Raw genomic sequence first — 23,003 nt, forward strand, 5'->3', positions numbered from 1 at the left:
CTTGACTTTATTTGCATAGTTAACCTCACCCCATCATTGGTTTTACAACTATGCCCGCCCTCCACCCAGCCCAGGTCCAACTGATCATCTCAACAAAATCCTTAATTTCTGATAAACATTTTTGGTAAATTAATTAAAATATACAAAATTTTAAGCGTTTATACGTTTTAAGGCCACCTTAGAAAAGTTTTACCAAAATAAGCAAACCGTATTTTTTTTACCCTTTTTACCCTTATGTTGAAAAACCAAGTAAAAATATTTTTTCTGAGAATGTGCATCGGTTTATGGCGGTTACGATGTAGCTAGGGATTTTACAGTGAACCCTAAATATGTCGAATGTATATGGATGTTTTTGAATGTTTCGAACGCTTAAAATGATGTAGTTTCGATGTTAATGGATGTCTAGAAGTGTAGCCGTTGAGAGATAAAAGCGCAAAAAGTGAACAGTGTCACGCAAACTGTGAACAGAGTTACACAAACTGCGCAAACCGCGCAAATACTGTTCACATAGCGCAAACTGCTTGCAAAATCGCGCAAAAAATACTGTTCACAGACTATGATATCTATTTTTACGCGATGTAAACAATGTTTGCACGGTGTAAACAGTGTTTGCACGATTTGCACAGCACTGTAAATTTGCGCAGTTTGCGTGACACTGTAAATTTGCACGCTTTTGTCTCTCAACGGCTACACTTCCAGACATCCATTAACATTGAAACTACATCATTTTAAGCGTTCGAAACATTCAAAAACATCCATATACATAATTCGACATATTTAGGGTTTCAGTGTAAAATCCCTAGCCACCATCGTAACCACCATAAACCGACGTACATTCTCAGAAAAAATATTTTTACTTGGGTTTTCAACATAAGGGTAAAAACGATAAAAAAAATACAGTTTGCTTATTTTGATAAAACTTTTCTAGGGTGGCCTAAAAACATATAAACGCTTAAAATTTTACTTATTTTAATTAATTACCCAACATTTTTTAACTAACTTATTCGATGATGCGTCTAGTCTAAATGAGATTGGACTTAATCTCTGGTAATCAACATCGATTGCATTTTAGATGGTTAAGCAGTCGGTAGAAAAAGGACAGAGGATCGGTTGCAGGCATGGCATATCCCTTATTTGAAATTTCGGACATAATATGAATAACAACACTTTGGTCGGCTGGCCTGCCTTCTTTTTTATACAACTTTCCTTCCTGGAATTTAATATATATATATAGGCACTGGCACCACCTGATTATTAATAATTTATATAAGGGCCAAACCATAGTTTTCCACCCAAGATTCAGTGAAATGACAAATTTTTATTGGTTGATTTTGAAAAATCAAATATTCATCTTTCTATCAAAATTTATGGTTAGGATCAAGAAAAAAAATATTATTTAGTTAAAAATATTTTTAAAAACTAAAAATATGTCATATTTTCCCTCAAAATTTAAAAATCTAACAATTTCTCTCAACTAAAGTTTAAAAAGTAACTATTTTCTCCTTAAGAGCTCATTTGGTTGTAGTGTTTTAAAAATTATCTTAGTAATCTATATTTTATTACTTACATTATCTTATTTAGTTTGTCAGTAATAAATTCTTACAGTAATCTTCTATTACTAATGTTGATGTGATAGGTAATATAGATAATAATCTAATTATCATATTTACTTTAAGGCATGATGATTCTCTTCCTTGTCGCAATTGTAAGCACAAACACACCGATGACTATACAGAGCAGAGATTATGCTACAGATGCAAATAGTCAGGTCATTGTGCCCGATAGTGCATTGTTGCGGTACCAACCCTCGTTGAGTAGACTGTCGAGAGAGGTTAGGCTAGATTATTTACAACCATTCAGGTATAGGTTGAGGCCAACCTATCTGCTATGATGGGTTAGTTAACTTTCCATTCTTGTTATTTATATGTACTGATTGATTTTGGTGTTACTCACAGTTTTATTAGATGTGGTATTATTGAGAGGCCAAGATTACAACCTACATCCATTGACAATCTATGCATTGAAATGCCTAATAAGGATAAAATTCTTAGTAATCAAATGTTGTTAGATGAGACAGTATCCCTAAAGGGTAGATAAATGACAATTTACTTAATTGTGTTTGACATGCCTGATTTTAATGTGATTTTGGGTATGGACTTCTTGAGTTTGTATGGAGCCAAAATTGATTATAGAAAGAAAAAACTCAGGTTTCATCTAGATGATGGCAAGAAGTTCATTATCGGTGATGGTCAAGTGCTGAGTATATGATTAGTAGCATTAAAGTCAAAAAAGTATTGAGTAAGGATTGTACGAGGTACTTGGTGCATGTTGTAAGGAAAACAAATAATTCATTCCTAAGTTTGCAATCCACTCTTGTTGTGTGTGAATTCTAGGATGTTGCAAGTCATGTCTCTGTCTGAGACCTCCGACGGTCATCTTTGTCTCCGACAAAGATGAAATCATCTTCGTTCGAGACGAAGACAATCCGATGAAAATGATTTGGTCTTCGTCGGAAGAAATGACTTATGCTGGTGACTGGAAAATGATCGACAGGGAGAGTTAACGCCACCAGAGATGACCATCTCTGACGACTCTGATAATTATTTGCACACCTTAAAGGAGAAATTTTGATTTTTCAAACTTCAAGTGAACACAATTGTGAGATTTTCAAGCTGAGGGGAGTCAAAGAATAAATTTTTAGTTCTTTTGTTAAAAGATTATTTTACCCTTAATTTTAACTGAGATTTTTAATGGATTAGCGGGATTTTGGGTTTTTCAAACCTCACAGGTGTGTCAGAATGGCACTTAAACTTGGGTGGGAATAGTTATTTGGCCCATATGCATATTATTATTGATCAATTTGGGCAATGTTCATCAGGTGTGTTTCTAGTGGTCATGTTTCATCATCTTGTTGCCATTTTGATGAATAATTACATCCAAATTCTCTCATAGACATGAGCTGCCAGTCGAATAGCACTAGTGGTGATATTCCACTCTTTCAGTGCTGCAGGATCTTCATATCAGGCTGATGGATACTATGGGTATGGGTCGCTGGTTTTTGTAAGTGGATGGACGTACATCAATGAAAATGGGCTGATGTGTGGACCCTAGATTCAGCATCAGTTATATCGGCTTATCTACTGGTTTCTTGCCTGATGAACTTCCCGTCTATCCCATCATTAATTGATCCGTTAGTGAGCCTGTTCCGTTGAAGTACTTCAAGCAGTTCCCTGATCGTGTAGCCATGGGTTTTACTTGTCTTAATACTGCCATCTTCAGCACAACTATGACTCGAAATTGTTTGATCACTCACAATGAAGATTCTGTGACCCTTAAAGAGGACCATTCACAGTATAGTGCCACTGACAATGTTTGCCCTGATTTGCAGTTAGTATCCAAATCACTTGTCAACAGCAGTTGTTGTATTTCCAACCAGTTACTGTTAAACTCTGAAACAGCTAATCATGTTAGATCATGTCTTCCGGTGTTACTGTTTCTTTCCTGCTAGAATTCTGTTGTTTTGCTATCTTAACTAGAGATTTGACTTATATAATACACATGTGAAGTTCATGATTTATTTGTCTGGCCCTTCTTTTTTTCCTAATCTTGTAACTTATTTATCTTATTTCAGTTGGGTGAAGACGCTTGTTGGTTGTTTGAGGATGATGGGGGTAGGAAACATGGACCGTATTCGCTATTGGAACTATATTATAAGTTTCTGTTGCTTTTATTTGTCCCTTGCTATCTGCTAACTTTTCCACGTTATCATGTTGCTTCTCAATTTGAATTTTTTTTTGAATTCATCTTGTAGATATATCATACTGAAAATAAGCTTGGTCCTGTTACGATGCTATCTGCTTTTAATAAATGGAGAATGGATGTATTGGAAACTGACCATTTGCCTGATGCAAACAAATATGAGACTGGCTCTTCTTTAAATTTCATATCTGAACTCTCCGAAGGAGGTTCTTCTCAACTTCATGCCAGAATAGTGAAAGTGGCTAATAGAGTATTGCTGGATGAGATCATCAGCAATGTCATTTCAGAGTTTGTTACTTCAAAAAATGCTCAGAGACATCTTAAGCTTGATGCAATTAATCAGGCTACTAAAAGCTGCTCTTCTGATGACAAAATGGTGAAGTAAACCATTGACAAAGTATTCATGACTCTATAAATTTGTCTAATGTGTTTGCAATGTTTGCTTTGACAGTTGGAGAGACATAGTGATGCCACCGCTGATTGTGAGTCAGCTGCCTGCCTTAATATTGCTGACCAGATATGCATTATGAAATGCATACACAATCTCATGCAGGAACAAAATCTGTTGGAAGCATTGAGAACTTTTGGGGCTCTTACAAAGTTGTTTGTAGGATGCCTTTTGAATACTGTATGCAAGTTATGTGGAATGCTGTCTTTTATGACTGTCTAGTGGAGTACACTTCTGCCTGGAGAAAAAGAAAACTTTGGTCTGGTCACCCAAATGTTGCTGGACCTACCTGTGACTATAGGAATTATGGCAATACAACTGAGAAATTGCCCGATGAACATGTAAGTGGTGAGCTAGTTAGAGATTTTATATATATTGTTTTTCTACAACTTTGCAGGCGCTATCTGGGAAAGATTCCTCTGTGCGCACTGTTGATTGCCCTCCTGGTTTTGAAATGATGGCAATTGAAACATATAATGATAAGAAATAAGCCTCATTGTCTTCAGGAGAAATCCATAAACAGAAGAGTCTATCATGCAGTGATGACCTATTAGATGCTGATATCAACTGTATTCTGGAAATTGTTGAAAGTGAGCTCTATCTGTCGGCAAAGGTGATTTCTGCCGAGTAAGGTGAAAGTCTTATTGAGGACGAAGTAAGGAAGTTAGTTAAAATTTCAAAAGACAACATGATCAAGGTATTTGAGAAAGTTTAAAGTGAGACTATCTTGCTACTTCCACTGTACTGCAGTTTTGTTTGCAATATTTTTGAGATCATTCATGGTAATCTTCATTTATTGAAAAACATTCCTGTAATTGCAGAATGCGATTGACTCTTCAAGCCCATGTCCACGTACTTGCTTGCATGGCTCCAGGGACATGTGGAGAAATAAGGATTGATTCAACTGAAGTTTCTTCTGAGATTATTATGTCCAAAGGTCCTCAAAAGTTGTTCCAAATTGGAGAACCTAAAGATGTTATATCCAATATATTGGCCCATGTGTTTAAGACATCATTTGATAATTATGTAGTTGATGAACAAGAAACTTATGAGCCCCTACCACCTGGATTGAAAAACAATGCTAGAACACTTGTTCCATCATGTGCCCATAAATTCTAAGAGATGATGATCAACGAGTGTAACTCTAAGGCTGGAGAATATGTTTCCCTTGCCATATGCCATCAGAATTTGCATGGCATTGTGCTTAAAGAGTGGAAATCATCTATGTTTGATGAGGCTCTTTTCCAATTTTTAACTTTGCGGTGTACTTATAAGAAACACGGTGAATCTGTTGGCATTGAGATATGGGTTAGTATTTACTCTTCTATTTTTATTATGATTTTGATATGGCTATAATCTTAACTCTGTATGTTTTGTTCTTTCCCCCTTCCCTTTGTTTTATCAAATTGTATATATTTTTTCTTATTCATTACATAATTATTTATCCTTTGCCTGGTGCTTATTCAATGTTTTAGGGAGGAGCCTCAAATGCAAATAATGATCACGGTGACGCCCTTGCTGTATCAGACAAAGTTAGACAGGGATAAAAAAAACCCCACTGCTCAGAAGCATCTACATTGGTTGGAAAATATACTTATTACTGCAAGAAAAAGTTGATGTGAAAAAAGTTTGGAACATCTTCCATTTGTTCGACTCCTGTTAAGTATGGGTTAGCAACTCCTCCTGTAGATAAGTTGAGGAAACAGGCGGTTCGGACTGATGCGTTTGAGAATGAGGAAGTTGAATGCTCTGCCATACCTTTTACAAAGATCATGAAAACCAAAGCAAGAACTAAACCATCTCACAATGCTAAGCCTTCAAAATTGATTGTTAAAACTAATTTGCCTGGTAATCACTCCTTTTCCAAAAATACAAGTGGTCAAAAAGTAATGAAAGTTTCCCATACAGTTCAAAGCGTGTCAATTTCCTGCTTATGATATTTCTACTTGCAGAATTTAGATGATAATAACTTTGCCCATTATATAATTTTTTCTGTTTTATCCAGATGAAGAGGTGGATGTGGTAAATCTTTCAAAGAGAGGCTATCAAGCATGACTGAGAAGGTTGTTCATGGGAAAGGCCATAATGTTGGATTAAAGAAGGGGCCTGTTCTTGTTGCTTCCAAAATGTGCAGAAAGGTACATATCATTATAATTGCTGTGTTTTAAACCTATGAAATTTATCTCTCTTTTAATTTTATGGTCATTAAATAATGATTTATGATTTTGTGCTTACATATTGTCCATATTATGCACTTTTGTATGCAGATGAAAAGTCATCAAAACTAAAAAGGAAGTGTCCGGTAGACAGTTTGCCATTGCGTCCCACAAAGGTTCAGGCAGTAGCTAATGGCGTTGCAAGCAAACAGCATATAGACAGGCTGCAGTGAAGAAGAATAAAACAAGTAAGCCCGCACCTTCAAATCTTTTCCCTAGATCTGATGGATGTGCTTGGTCTTCGGTCAATGGTTGGGAATGGGATAATTGGTCGCGAAATGCAAGTCCTGCTGAAAGAGCTTGGATCAGGGGGACTCAGTATGTTTAAAATAAGTATTTTGACGCTGAGGTCAGTGCATCTCGGTGGGCCAATAGTAAGGGTCTTTCAAATAGGGTGAAGCTTGGAAATCTTCTTGCTGCTGCAGAGGGTGCTGACCTTTTGAAAGCTTCTCAATTGAAGGTGATTGTAAAGTGAAGTTGTTATTTGAGGGCCTTTATGCTGACTGGTCATCATAATGTTTTACTAGTCATTCTAAGTATTGTATTGATTGCCAGACAAGGAAAAAGCGTCTACGATTTCAACAAAGCAAGATACATGATTGAGGTCTTGTTGCACTGGAGCCAATAGAGGCAGAGGACTGTATCATTGAATATGTTGGGGAGTTTATTCATCCTTGGGTAGGGTTGACTTGAGATTTTGAAATGATTGTTGCATTTTTTTTGAAGGAATAGCCATAATAGCTTAATTTTTCATTTTGATTTAACTCTCTTTTTTAAATGAAAAATTTATAGATCTCCTTCTCGCTTTACTGTACCATTTATCAGGTTCTCTAATTTCACAAGTATATGATAGACATGAACGCCATTACGAGAAGATGGGAATTGGAAGCAGTTATCCTTTTAGGCTTGATTATGTTTATGTGGTAGGTAAAGTCAAAATGGGCGAGTTCAGATTGTGGCTAAATTTTTTATATGATTTGATGATCATGCCTTCAAAGTGATTAAAGAGGGTGCCTGCTCTCTTGGATAACTAACAGAAGCAATAAATGTTGACATTGAAAAGCTATCAAGGCCTGCAATGGTCTTGATGTAGCATATGTCCTGCATTTTTTATATTTTCACTTTTCATGAAGGTTTACTTTTCACAATAGGGGGACAAAGTAAGTAATTGCTTTATAATTTTATTATTATTGTGTAGGTTGATGCTACAAAGCGTGGTGGCGTTGTTAGATTTATAAACCATTCTTGTGAGATAGTTGTATTAAATAACTATGTGAATTTGTTTTGTCAATTGCAAGTTATGTTATTTATTCATAAATCTATGAACAATTGATTTTGCAGCTTAACTGCAATACCAAGGTTATAACTGTTGAGGGTCAAAAAAACTTTTTCGTTTATGCGAAAAGGCATATAGCTGCTGGTGAAGAAATTACTTACAACTACATGTTCCCATTGGAAGAGAAAAAGAACCCCTGCAACTGTGGTCTACAAAGTAAGATAAAATTATGGATTATAGATGTCCTCGGGATCTAAGTTTATGATTTGGGGTGCTTTATTGTAGATTCCTTTATTTATTTTTTATTTACTAGTTATCTTCATAAGCTATATTGTCAAAACAGAAAAAAAATGGTAATTAGGTTGAGGCCACTAGTTTTGTCATGAAAAGTGAGAATTTATTTAAGTTTGAGGCAATGATAGAAAGCTATAGTAACCCACTGGTTGTGCCTCAATTTGTTAATGTCTGCATAATATTTTTACTTGTTCTTTTTCCCTTTTCTTTGTTCAGGTGTCTTGGATCATTGAATTGGGAAATACTTGAGTTCATGATCCTGGTATGTACTGTATACTATTTCTATTGGACTGTTGTTTTGTTCTAAGCATTTGATATATAGATTGTATTTATAAAATGTGTCTATGATTTTAGGTTATTCACCTAAGCATTGTTTCTAACATTTTAGAGTTCAGAATAGTAGATATTGTTGGTATGTAAATGTTATGTACCTGATGTCTTCAAAACTGTAAGCCCGAGTCGACCTCATCTCCAGTCGCTCCTGCCCATAAGGCTTCCTTATTTCACCAACAGGCAATCCCAATCAAAGCCATAACTCACAACGAATAAGTCGTTGCGATAATGTAATGTGGGATTGAATAAAATGAAGTAGAACAGATCAAGAAAATAGATATTGTATTGATTTTCTGGAAATGATTACACATACACTTCAGTTCTTCCTTTCTCGATATTGCAACAGCGAAAGTCAATATAATCAGAATCACAAAACCACAAAAACAAATAACTTTCTAGCCCTATGGTGTTGGCCCTCCCGCTGAATCTTCTTACAATTCTCCATGCCCCTCTTCTTTGTTCCCCTTGCTTATATCTTTTCTTTTGTCTTCATAAATGCTTCTCCAATCATGCGCTGCCATCTCAGCTCCTAGTGTGTTGTTGGTCTCCTCTATCAAATGTTCCTGCATTATACCTTTTCTGGGCGAATGATAGTCTGTTAGCTCATTTTTTTCTTCTTGTCTTCCATTTGTCTCTTTCAGCATGTGCCAGGTATCTTCCTAAGAGATCCTTTTGTGCTTTTCTTCCTTACATACACTTTAACTTTAACAGTAAACACAATTTGTTTTCAATGATTGATGTTATAATTTACTGTGCAGTTTCAGTATATTTTTGCCTCCTATATTTAAGTTCCCGGGATCTTTTGTTTGGGGGTGTTTTTATTTGTTTCATGGCCCTTTTTTTCATTTTTTTTTTTTTTTTGGGGGGGGGGGGGGGGGGGGGGGGGTGTACTATTGAACATATCTAAGTGTACAATATGCAAAGACCTAAATGTCCTACAGTGGACACCTGATCAACTTTTGTATCTATTTTCTGTAGTTCAATATACTAGTGTTTCCTATAAAGGAAAAAAATTAGGTGTACTCACTGATAATATGTACCATTGGGGAAAGAATTTAAGCAACTGTCTTTCTGCTCCAATCACTGTGAAAGAATGAAAGAAAATGAATCATGCCTTGTTGCCTTTTGGGATGGTGTTACATATGCATTCTTGCTGATGTTATGTGAAGTTTGGGGATAAAATGAGTAACTATCTTCTTGTTTTGTAGCACAAGTAGAGCATTTACTCTTAGAGTAGTTTATGCTTATTTATTAAGCTAATTTTAGTTTATAGACCTGGATTGTAGTCATCCTCATATATTAGTGCTACTACCACATTGATGGGTTAAGTTGTAATTTTGTTTTCATTGGAAGTGATGCTTGCTTAAAACATGTTTTGGCATAAGATTAAATCGCCTTTGATAGTTACTATAATTGTTGGTGTCTTGGTTTAGTAGTAGGGATATGTCAACATTAATTACTCCAGCATGAACTTGACAAAAAAAAAAAATTATGGATATTTTTTATTCACATAGGATAACTCTTTATATACTTGTATGTTTGGCAATAAATCATACTTGATTTACAATAAAAAAGGAAGTAAAATAATATACAAGGAGTAGTCAACTATACAACTGTTATAGCAAAATAAAGGGAGAAAACATAGTTGTTCCAACAATCTTGAATGAGAGAAATTATAGGAGAGAAGAAAAATCAACAAGAAAAAAATTAGCAAGATTTAACACTCCCTCAAGTTAGAGCATGAGTATTAAGAATACCCAACTTGCTTAGTAGTCATTAAAATTGATCATCCCCAAGAGGTTTAATGAAGCTATTTTTAATTTGATGTGTGGTTGGAACATAGAATGGATAAATAAGCTTAACTTGAATTTTTTCATGAATGAGGTGACAATTTATTTCAATATGCTTTGTTCGCTCATGGAAGACTATGCACAGTAAAGTTGCGTACGCTGCACTAGATTAGCATTGAGATCTATTAATAAGTAATTCAACCATTGAATTTCACAAGTAGTGGTTGCCATGGAGCAATATTTAACTTTTGTAGAAGAAGGGGAAACAGTGTTTTGTTTCTTTGATTTCCAAGAAGTAGGACTACCACCCAAGAAAATACAATATCTAGTAAGAGATCGACAAGAAGTGGGACGAGTGGCCCAATAAGAATCACAAAAGACACGGAATTGTAGAGTGCTAGTGGAGGAAAGGAGAATTCCTTGACCTAGGGCAGATCTCAAATATCTCAAAACTCGAACAACAGCCTACATATGAGGTTCACAAGGTTCATTCATAAACTGACTTAAAATTTGAATAGAATATACAATATCCAGTGGGTAATAGTTAAGTATATAGGTCTTCCAACCAAACATTGATATTGTGAAGGATCACTCAAGAGAGTACTGTCATTAGGAAAAAGTTTCAAATTTTGCTCCATGGGAAATGAAGATGTATTAAGAATCTCAAATGTATATTTCCTTTGACAGAGATGAATTCCTTTAGAGGATCGAGCTACTTCAATGCCTAAAAAATATTTCAAAACTCCCAAGTCCTTAATGTAGAAATGAGAGTGAAGCTATATTTTAAGATTTGAAATAACTATAAGAGAGGTACTAGTGATAACTATGTCATTAACATAGACGAGAACAACAATAAAGGAATCACCTGTCTTCATTATGAACAAAGAATAATCAGCCTTAGATTGTTGAAAATTGGCATTTTGTAAAGTAGTAGAGAATTTAGAGAATGAATGCTTGGATGCTTGCTTGAGCCTGTAAAGAGATTTGTTTAAGCGGTAAACATTATTTTCACTTTGATATGAAAAACCATGAGGCAATTTCATGTAGACTTCCTCTTGTAAATCACCATGCAAAAATGCATTTTTGACATTCAATTGATACAAAAGCCAATTATTAATAGCAACAATTGCTAACAGAACTTGAACTGTAACCAATTTAGCAACAGGTGAGAAAGTTTCATGGAATGTTCCATCGAACCATTAGAATGATATTTGATTTTATATGCCCATTCACAATTGATGGGTTTTTTGCTAGGAGGTAACTTTGTGAAAGTCCAAGTTTTGTTTTGTTCAAGAACACTAATTTCTACTTTTATAACCTCACACCAATGGCATCCTTAACAACCTCAATAAAACTAGTAGGTTCAAAAGAAGAAGAAATGGTTGCAACAAAATTTTTATGTGAAGGAGATAAATGTTGAGATGAAAGATATTGAGAAAGAGGAAAAGGAGTACCTTTTAAATTATCTGTCAAGTGGATTGGTGTTGGACTTGGTTTAGAAGCCATGACATTAAGAATATAATCTTTAAGGTAATCAGGTTGCTTACAATTATGAGTGGAGCAACTTAAACCTATAATTGGGGATGAGATGGGTGCAGAGTTTGATTCCAATTCAGTTGAGGAGATTGGTTCAATCGGTGTCTATATTGAAGTTGTTTCATTACATGAAAAATCAAAGAAGATTATCATAAGAATTAGTATGATCGCCAAAATTTTGGTTATTGGGATAAATAGGATTTGAGTTATCTATTAAATAAACTTGTTCATCTTGAGCTAGTTTAGGAAGGATGAGAGGTGAAGATAAGTCAAAATATTGGTCATTTTTTGAAGGAAAAATTGTTTAATGAAAAATTACATCCTTACTTGTAAAATATTTTTGACTAGTGAGGTCATATAATTTATAGCCACACTGTCCATGTGGGTATTCCACAAAAACACATTTTTTTGTTGTAGGACCAAATTTGTTATGATGCATATGACCAATAGAAGCATAACAAAGACAACCAAACACTCAAATGATCATATCTAGGTGGATGATGAAGAAGACATTCATGGGGTGTGATATTATTTAAAACAGGTGTAGGAATATGATTAATAAGATACACAACTGTTAAAACACAATCACCCAAAGAAAATAAGGGTACCCTATCATGAAAACGTAAAGCATGAGTCACCTCTAATGAGTGACGATGCTTACGTTCCACTACCCCATTTTGTACTGGCATTGAAACACAACTATGTTGGTGAATGACTCCATTTTCTTTAAAAAATTTAGTTATTGACGTAGAAAAAAATTCAATCGCATTATTTGATTGTATTCGTTAAACTTGACTGTTAAATTGTGTTTTAACATAAGAAAAAAATATTTTGTAATTGTTCAACTTTAGATTTATGTTTCATGAGGTATACCTAAGTGCAACGAAAATAATCATCAATAATAGAAAAAAATAATGTGCACCAGAATTAGAAACAATTGAATAGTTACCCTAAATATCAAAATGAATAAATTGAATACAAGCCGTAGTACTAATGGAACTAAGATCAAAGGAAACTATAGTTTGTTTAGCTAGAGGGCAAATATCACAATGAAAATCTGAATTATTTGAAACATGAGAAGAAAGCTTAGCAATTTTATTTAATCGGGCACTTGAAGGGTGACTAAGTCTCCAATGCCAAAGGTCTTGTTTAAAGGCTAGAAAAGTTATGTTATGAGATTGCAAAGAAAAGAAATAGAGTCCACCATGTTCCTTTCCCAGTCCAATTATCATCTTCGTTGACAAACCTTGAAAAACTCTAAATTTAGGATAAAAGGTAACGCAACAATTAAGTTATTGAATAACTTTAGCAACAGAAAGGAGATTATACTTGAATGTCGAAACAAAAAGAACATTATTTAGAGTATATTGGAATTCAATTTACAAGATCCTATGCTTGATACATATGCATTTGAACCATTTGGAAGACCGATGGAAGATGAATGAACAACATTTGAATCTTTTAATTTTTCCAAGCAAGATGTGATGTGGTCAATAACACCACTATCAATGAACCACGAATTTAAAAAATCAAATGAGGATAAGCGTACATGATTACCTGCTAAATTTATAGTTAGTTGTTGTCGGCTACCGATTGGATGAGACTTAATATTTGTTGATATTGCTCTGGAGTAAATTGTGTTGATGAGTTATTGCCATCAGCATTGGCCATATTAACAACACTGGATGTATGAGATCCTTTTGTATTTTGCTTGCCACGATAATTTGATTTGTTACGTCATTTGAAATTTGGTGGAAAACCATGAAACTTATAACATGTAGCTTTTGTGTGGCCCTTTCTATTGCAATGATAACAATGAGGGCGAGATGTATTATTATAATTTTTTAATGCTACTAAAGCTGCGCCTTCAATTGGGGTTGGCAACAAAGCTTGAATACCTTGTTTAGTTTCTTCTTGTAACAAAAGGGAATAGGCCTTGGTTACGCTTGGTAAAGGGTCCATCAAGAGAATATGGCTCTTGATAGCACTAAATAAATCATGAAGGCCAATTAAAAATTGTGTAAGTTGTTGCCTGTGATAAAGAAAGAATTTCTTGCTTTGTAGCACATGAACAAGCAGGTAAACGAAAATAAGTTAAAAGTTCATCCCAGTAGCAGTTTAAACAATTGAAATATATGGTGGTAGAGTCAACTCCTTGCTCCATGGTGTTAATGGTTCTTTGTAGATGAAAAATTCTTGGGCCATTACTCGGAGAGAAACGATCTCGAAGATCTTTCCAAACTAAAAAGGTCGTATTAGAATATGTAATACTCGGTGTTATATCTTTGTGAATTGAATTAAGCAACTAGGAGAGCACCATATCATTTGCTCGCTTCCAAGATGAAAAAGAGGATTTGTTGTCATAGGTTTTGGAATTGTGCCATCAACAAATCCTAATTTGTTTTTTGTAGACAAAGCCATAGTCATGACTCGGCTCCAGGTGATATAATTATCTCCACTAAGTGGAAAAGAGACAAGAACAACTCTAGGATTTTCAGAATGGGGAAGATGAAAAGGGTTGTTTGGATTTTGAAATTATTAGAGTCATCATCCTTAGAGGATTCATGAGAGTAGGAAGAAGAATTTTCAGATGTGGTGGGTTTGATAGAACAAGGAAAAGAGGTGAAATCAAGTGAAACTCTTATTTTAGCTCTGATACCATGACAACAAAATAAAAATAAATTCTGGATATTTTTTATTCACATGGGATAACTCTTTATATACATGTATGTTTGACAATAAATCATACCTAATTTATAATAAAAAATGAGGTAAAAAATATATAAGGAGTAGTCAGCTATACAATTGTTATAACAATTGTATAGCTGACTACTCCTTATATATTTATAACAAAATAAAAGGAAAAAACATAGCTGTTTCAGCAATCTTGAATGAGAGAAATTATAGGACATAGCTATTTTAGTAATCTTGAATGGGAGAAATAATGAGAGAGGAGAAAAAGGAGCAAGATTTAACAGAACTAACCCCTTCAATTCCATAGATCCTCATTTCTTGTTGAAAATAACAATTCCCCATATACATTATCTTTTTTTAACAATTGGGTTTTGCCTGTGAATGACTTGAAACTGCCCTTTTTTTTTTTCCTTATCTACTCAGATTCTGGGTTAAATATGAATGACCTTGTTTCTGCATGCGTATTTATGAAATTACTAACAATTGCTATGTCATTTGGTCCATCCAAATATTGATGAAGTGCTTTACCTTGTTTTTGTTTTCTAATAATTTATTATGTTTATTCAATGAGCCAACTACAGAGCCCAGCTGTTGGGCAGAACATTGAATGACCTGGTAGTTGAAATTGTCTCTTCTCTTTCGTTAATTTTCCTTAAAGTTCCATCTTCTGAGCTGTCTGATTAAGCGGGCTTATACATGTCTTGTTTGTTAACTTCTCCACCAAACTCGTTTTCTTATGTTATTCTGTTGTTAATTTGGATAAATGTGCTAGGCTTTTTTTGTGTGGTTCATAGTTAATTTATTTTTCCTCCAACTTACAGTTTAGTATTCTTTAGTGTAGCTTGAAGTTTTTGGAGGAGTTCTGGTTGTCCTGTCATCCAATAGTTTGCTGCCTGAAAAGTTTAGCGGAAGTTGTAGCTAAGATTACTGTATCACGGCAGTGTTGACAGGATTTTTGTCAATTGTATGTTTGACACCTTACCATTCAGTTCACAAAACATCCATATCAATCTATTGATTTAAGTTATTTGTTAAAAAAGCATAAATATGTAGGGAAATTAACTTCCAAGTATGGGATGTAATTCGCAATAGCCTGCAATTCATGTTCTACAAATTAAATGTCATGGAGATGAATTTGGTTTATGAACATTATGATACAGTGAATTAAAATCTAGAGTGATGCAAAAATAGTGTGTAGAATGCAGTAAAAGTATTCTCATTTTCTTATGTATGTAGACAAATGCTCATATGTGACTCTGTGTTTATATATCGAACTAATATTGTTGTAAATATTGATGACACAATGAGTATCTTTCTTATCAAATGGTCACTTTGAAAAGCCCACTGTTGGGTCTCATTTGAGCCACGAGATTCTTAATTGAATTTGATGTCCATTTCCTTTTTGGTGTTCAAAGTAAACAATCTAAGACTAGGGTCACACTTGTCTTCTGATATTGGTAATTCTGTTGTGATGCTATGCAGCCTTTTATTGTTGAAATCTGAACGAACTATCTCAATATGAGTTGTGGGAACTGATGTGAGTATTTTGTTGTTTCAGGTTTAAGATCACTGCAATCAAAAAGCTGGACTGACATGTCATGGTGTTCGCATCATATTGAGTTTTTTCAAAACTTTTGGAGGATGAACTACTGACTTGTGCATTATTGTAGATGGATCTCTGTTGCAAATGAGTTTCTTCTTTTAGAAACTGTAAATCAGTTTATAATTTTCTTGCTAACACAATATTTTCATGATAGCAAATTTTTGTACAAACATGCATTAGTTGATTATTGATTAGGTAATAAATAAATTGAATGAGAACATATTTATTACATGTATAATAAGGTGGTCCTTTTCAAATAATATTGATATGGATCTTTTTCAAAAATTTTGGTAACAAACAAATGCTCATATGTGACTGCGCGTACATGCTTTCTTCTGTTTGTAGATAAATGCTCAAATGCTCATGTAGTAAGATTCAGTGTTTACCCCCCCGTAAGTCAATATGAACTGCTTTTGCAGAATTTCAGAAGAGTAAAAATCTTTGGACCCATTATTCTGAACATATCATTTGAATAAGCTTTTTGTGCAGCCATCTTGAAAAATGGATGGATCTAACTTTGAGCTGCATTGTGAATCTTTTTCAAAGTTGGTGGAGCCCATCAGTGCATTGGGTAAAGACAGTCTCGATATTTTAAATTATCAAATAATTTGATTTTACATCCTGTTTAGCGTTTTATTATGAGTTACCTGGACCTGGTAAAAGGGAGGCATTTGTGTTTTTGTTGACCAATTAAAAGTTGAATTGCAAAGAAAAGGGAGACTAGAAGATTGTAATCGAGGCAGAATGCAAATCATTGGTGTTTTGTGAATTAGACATAAAGGGTGTTATGTTAATTTGGTGACTTAGTTATGCAGGGGGAAAACCCTTAATAAGAAACTTATCCCCCCCGTGATCTTTATTTAATCTTTACCAAATAATTAGTTTTTATTATTCCTCTTGTGCAAAGATCAACTAGAAAATCACCTTATCCGGATGATGGGAGGTCTTTTATCTTCGGCCCTAAGGTATGTATGTATGTATGTATGTATGTGCTGTGTCACCTCTGTATGAAGTAGTCTTATTGCAGTTTTTTAGAATAAAAGTCCTAGTCTTTAGGGACATCTGTTTGTATTTGAATTATTCCAAGTTTCTGTTACCACTTAGCCATATTTTCGCTAAAGTGGGCTGCTTTTTCGTTTTTCCGTTAAAATCATGTATTGAAAGGCTATTTAAGCCAAAGTAGTTGTCAATAAAACTTAAGCCATTCAAATCCAGTTTGTTGCGTACTTATTCTTAAGTTTCATAATAGATCAAAGTTCTCAACAATCTGGTATCAGAGCCCCCACTGGGTTTGATAGAATTTAAGTAGCAGTATTTGAAATTCTTGTAGCAGCACAAGAAGATGGCTCAGAAAATGACTACTGAAGGGAATTTTATACAGCCAGCCATTCCTTGCTTTGATGGTCACTATGATCATTGGAGCATGTTGATGGAAAATTTCCTACGATCTAAGGAATATTGGGATTTAGTGGAGATTGGCTATGTTGCGCCAGCAAGTGGAGTGTTGCAAACAGAAGCACAACAAAAGAAGAATGATGAGATGAAGCTGAAGGACCTGAAAGTGAAGAACTATCTCTTTCAAGCTATAGATCGTACAATTCTTGACACTATTCTCAGGAAGGATACAGCCAAAGAAATATGGGATGCCATGAAGAGAAAGTATGAAGGGAATGCAAGGATCAAAAGGTCTCATCTTCAAGCTCTCCGCAGAGAATTTGAAACTCTTGAGATGAGGTCTGAAGAAAGAGTAACAGAGTACTTTTCCAGAGTCATGACAGTGGCGAACAAGATGCGTACTTATGGAGAAGATATGCAAGATGTGAAAGTGGTAGAGAAAATTCTACGCTCTTTAGATGAGAAGTTTAACTATGTTGTCTGTTCTATTGAGGAATCGAAGGATATTGATGCTCTCACTATTGATGAGTTACAAAGCTCATTAATAGTACATGAATAGAAATTTCAGAGGCGCAATGGTGAGGAGCAGGCCTTGAAGGTGACGTATGAAGGAGGAAGAGGTCGTGGCCGTGGTGCCTACAGAGGAAGAGGAAGAGGAAGAGGTCGAGCAAGTTTCAACAAGGAAACAGTGGAATGTTACCGTTGTCATAAACTTGGACATTTTCGATATGAATGTCCTTCCGAAAATAAAGAAGCAAACTATGCAGAGCTTGATGAGAGAGATGAAATGCTTTTAATGTCTCATGTGGAGCTGAATGAGGCCAAAGGAGAAGATGCGTGGTTTCTTGACTCAGGATGTTCTAATCACATGTGTGGCAATCAAGCTATGTTCAGTGAACTCGATGAAAAATTTCGACATTCAGTGAAATTGGGGAACAACACTAAAATGAATGTGATGGGAAAGGGAACTGTGAAACTGTTGCTGAATGGCGTCATTCATGTTGTTACTGAGGTATATTATATTCCAGAATTAAGAAATAATCTCTTAAGCATGGGACAATTGCAAGAAAGAGGTTTAGCTATTTTGATCAAAGAAGGAATGTGCAAAATATTTCATCCAGAGAAGGGTCTGATTATTCAAACCAGTATGAGTGTTAATAGAATGTTTATCCTGTTGGCCCAGTCTCAAGCCTCTTCTCAAGCACAACCTGAACAGTGCTTTCACACAAAAGCTGAAAACTTGACTCATCTTTGGCATCAAAGGTATGGACATCTGAGCTACAAAGGTTTGAGAACCTTATTGCATAGGGACATGGTACATGGACTCCCTCAACTCTCTGCGTCAAGTATGACTTGCATTGATTGCATCAACGGCAAACAACACCGTGATCCTATCTCAAAAAAGAGTACTTGGAGAGCAACTCAGAAACTGGAACTTATCCATGCAGACATTTGTGGTCCTATCACCCCTACATCTAACAGCAACAAGAGGTATTTTTTGTTATTCATTGATGATTACAGTAGAAAAGCTTGGGTATATTTCTTGCTAGAGAAATCAAGGGCTTTAAATTTTTTTAAATGCTTCAAGACTATGGTTGAGAAAGAAACAGGAATGTTTGTTAAGTGCTTGCGTACTGATAGAGGAGGAGAATTCACTTCAAATGAGTTCAATGATTTTTGCAAAGAAAGTGGAATCAAAAGGCAGTTGACCATCGCTTATACACCGCAGCAAAACGGCGTGGTAGAATGAAAGAATAGAACTGTGATGAATATGGTTCGTTCGATGCTATCTGATAAGAACATTCCCAAGAATTTTTGGCCTGAGGCAGTAAATTGGGCTGTCTATGTTCTAAATAGATGTCCTACATTGGCTGTCAAAGATGTTACACCAGAAGAAGCTTGGAGTGCAGTGAAACCCTCAGTAGAACATTTTCGGGTCTTTGGTTGCATAGCACACGTTCATGTACCAAATGTAGGGAGGGCTAAACTTGATAATAGAAGCATTACATGTGTGCTATTAGGAGTTAGTGAAGAGTCAAAAGGTTACAGGCTATTTGATCCTGTTGCTAAGAAAATTATTGTGAGTAAAGATGTAATTTTCGAAGAAGAGAGGCAATGGGATTGGGATGTGAGTTATAAAAAAAATATAGTAGTAGATTTAGAATGGGCTGAGAATGAAGAAGAGGTGAGTGAAAATGGGAATGGTGCTAATATTGATGGAGAGGAAACTAGTGATGAGGGAGTTGGAGAAAGAGAAGATGGGTCCAATGAAGGTGAAGAGAGAGTGAGGGAATTAAGGCAACCTCATGAGAGGCAACCTCCTATGTGGATGGATGATTATGTTAGTGGAGAAGACCTATCTGAGGATGAAGTTCATATGGCACAAGCTGTATCAACTGATCCTTTATACTTTGAAGAAGCCGTGAAGAGTGCAGATTGGAGATTGGCCATGGACAATGAAATGAAATCCATCGAGAAGAACAAAACGTGGACACTCACCGAGCTGCCTGCTGGAGCTAAAACAATTGGAGTAAAGTGGGTTTACAAAACCAAATACAATGAACATGGAAAGATTGATAAGCATAAGGCTCGTTTGGTTGCGAAAGGGTACTTTCAAAAGCATGGAATAGACTACACAGAAGTTTTTGCACCAGTGGCAAGGATGGATACTGTCAGAATGATTATTGCTCTAGCCGCACAAAAGGATTGGAAAATTTTTCAACTAGATGTCAAATCGGCTTTTCTCCATGGTGAGCTAAGTGAAGATGTTTATGTGGAACAACCTAGAGGATATGAAAAAAAAGGCAGTGAGCATTTGGTTTGCAAACTACACAAAGCCCTGTACGGATTAAAACAAGCACCACAAGCTTGGTTTAGTCGCATCGAAACACATTTCATTGAAGAAGGGTTTCAAAAATGTGATAGTGAGCAGACACTATTCACAAAGAAAAACAGAGAAGGAAGAATTATCATCGTAAGTGTTTATGTCGATGATTTAATTTTTACTGGAGATGATGAAGTTATGATGTCTGAATTTAAAAGCTCTATGTTAAGAGAGTTTGATATGTCTGACTTGGGGAAGATGAGGTTTTTTCTTGGAATCGAAGTGCTACAAAAATCTGATGGTATTTACATATGTCAAAGAAAATATGCTTTGGAGATTTTGAAGAGATTTGGTATGATGGAAAGTAATTCAGTGAGCAGTCCAATAGTTCCTGGTTTCAAAGTGAGCAAAGATGGAGATGAAGTCTCTGTTGATGAGACATACTACAAGCAGTTAGTGGGAAGTTTAATGTATCTCACTGCCACAAGACCTGACATGATGTTTGTTACTTGTCTCATAAGTAGATATATGGCAAAACCAAAGGAAGGTCATTTACAGGCAGCCAAGAGAGTACTTCGATACTTAAAAGGGACTGTGAACTATGGAATTCATTATAAGAAAGAAGAAAATGGTGAGTTATTGGCATTTACAGATAGCGACTATGCTGGAGATGTGGATGACAAAAAAAGCACATCTGGGTACGTGTTTTTAATGAGTTCAGGTGCAGTTTCATGGTGCTCAAAAAAGCAGCCTATTGTGACTTTATCTACCACAGAAGCTGAGTTTGTAGCAGCTGCAGTTTGTGTTTGTCAAGGAATCTGGATGAAGAGAATTTTACAGGAGCTGGGACATTTAAATGAAGACTGTATTACTGTAATGTGTGACAACAGTTCAACTATCAAGCTGTCTAAAAATCCTATTATGCATGGACGCAGTAAGCATATTGATGTAAGATTTCATTTCTTAAGGAATCTTACCAAGAATGGTACAATTGAATTAGTTCACTGTGGGAGTCAAGATCAGGTGGCGGATATAATGACCAAACCATTGAAGCTTGAAGTTTTTCTGAAACTTCGAAAATTGCTGAGAGTATGCGAGATTTCTAGCGTAAACTAATTGTTTCACAGCATTTAGTTTAAGGGAGGGAATGAAGTAGTCTTATTGCAGTTTTTTAGAATAAAAGTCCTAGTCTTTAGGGACATCTGTTTGTATTTGAATTATTCCAAGTTTCTGTTACCACTTAGCCATATTTTCGCTAAAGTGGGCTGCTTTTTCGTTTTTCCGTTAAAATCATGTATTGAAAGGCTATTTAAGCCAAAGTAGTTGTCAATAAAACTTAAGCCATTCAAATCCAGTTTGTTGCGTACTTATTCTTAAGTTTCATAATAGATCAAAGTTCTCAACACTGTATATGAAAATATCAAAGTAAAGGTTCCTCTTTATTAACCTTAAGAGAAGACAAATAATAATGGCCTGCTGAGGGTCATGTCATACATAGATGTAACATTTTCGAAGTTAATGTTAAAGGTGACAATTTTCAAATATTGAAATCTATTGAAAATTATCTTACAAGTATATATGAAAATGTTTATGTTTTACTCACTAAAAATTTATCTGTGTTTAGTAATATTTTTACCAAGCAACGGCTCGACAAATATATGAAATGATGATTGGTTGAAAGCATATAGTAATAAAATGCATTGAATTCAACTAAACTTTGGTTCAATGTTGTTTTAGCAAATTCATTGTTTTGATAATGGCTGCGAGTTGGAAGGCTGAGAAGCCCAAGATAATGGTCTGCCTCCACAGCCGGTCCCAAGCCCGGGTAAAGGAGGAGGAGGGTGGTATAGAAATAGTCTTGATGTATTTATTGTTTGGATTAAAATTTGTATTCTGAAAGTATTTTTTTACATTAAAATAGTTTCATTTTAAAAGTTGTACCATGTTTGTTACAAATCATATTTCAGAAAACATCTAAAGAAAAATGAAACAGAAATTTGTTAGATGTTGAAGAGTGAGATGAAGCAAATGTTAGAGGATTTAATTAATATGAACAATGCAGCTGTAATGCAATTACGAAGAAAGAGAAAGCAAAGCATAAATAAAGAGAGGAATGGATGATTGGACAATGCTCGCTCACACACTTTGTAGTTGTGCGGCGATAACACAACAGTAAAATAAGTGTCCCACTAGCTCCAACTTTAATGTTATTGTTTCTCGTCTCATTCTTCTTCACCCTTCTTTACTTTTCCCACGCAAGGTTTAACTTAAAAACAATTTTCTTTTAAATCCAAAATCAAACACTGTTTATAAGAAATTTATTTACAATAAAATTCTACATGAAAATTGTATCTCTCTCTTTCATCAAAACATACCATTTTTAAGACAACAACAATATTAAACCATATCACCAAATATCATAACAAAAATAAAATTTTTGAGTTCGATTGTGCCAATAGGGATATATATGAGGATGCATGTGACAGAGTGCATACAACGTGAAAAATAGAGCAACAAGAATAATTTGGGCATGACATGGTATGGTTAAGGCAAGGCAAGGCAAGGCAAGGCAGGGTGGACGAAGCCAATTAAATCTGACCAAACTGCAGTGATACCAGTGTTGTGGGTGTAGGCGGAATAGTTTTGGGTGAAACAATCTTATTTATGTTATTAAGGGTGAAAATTGGCTCTTGACCAAACCTTGCGTGGGACCACGTAATTTAATCTAATTAATTAAAATCTCAATTTAGTGTCTTAATCCATCACGCTAAGTAACAGTCTTAACTCTTCCTCTGACTGACCATCTCCATCGCTGTGGTCTTTTTAGCTTCACTT

General features: G+C 35.1%; 1 pseudogene; it reads left to right on the plus strand.

Moving 5' to 3' along the window:
• The first annotated feature begins 2,865 nt into the window (after window positions 1-2,865).
• On the plus strand, window positions 2,866-16,184 carry LOC123229396 (annotated as a pseudogene).
• Window positions 16,185-23,003: the final 6,819 nt, after the last annotated feature.

The sequence above is a fragment of the Mangifera indica genome, chromosome 11 (assembly GCF_011075055.1).
Source record: "Mangifera indica cultivar Alphonso chromosome 11, CATAS_Mindica_2.1, whole genome shotgun sequence".
NCBI lineage: Eukaryota > Viridiplantae > Streptophyta > Magnoliopsida > Sapindales > Anacardiaceae > Mangifera > Mangifera indica.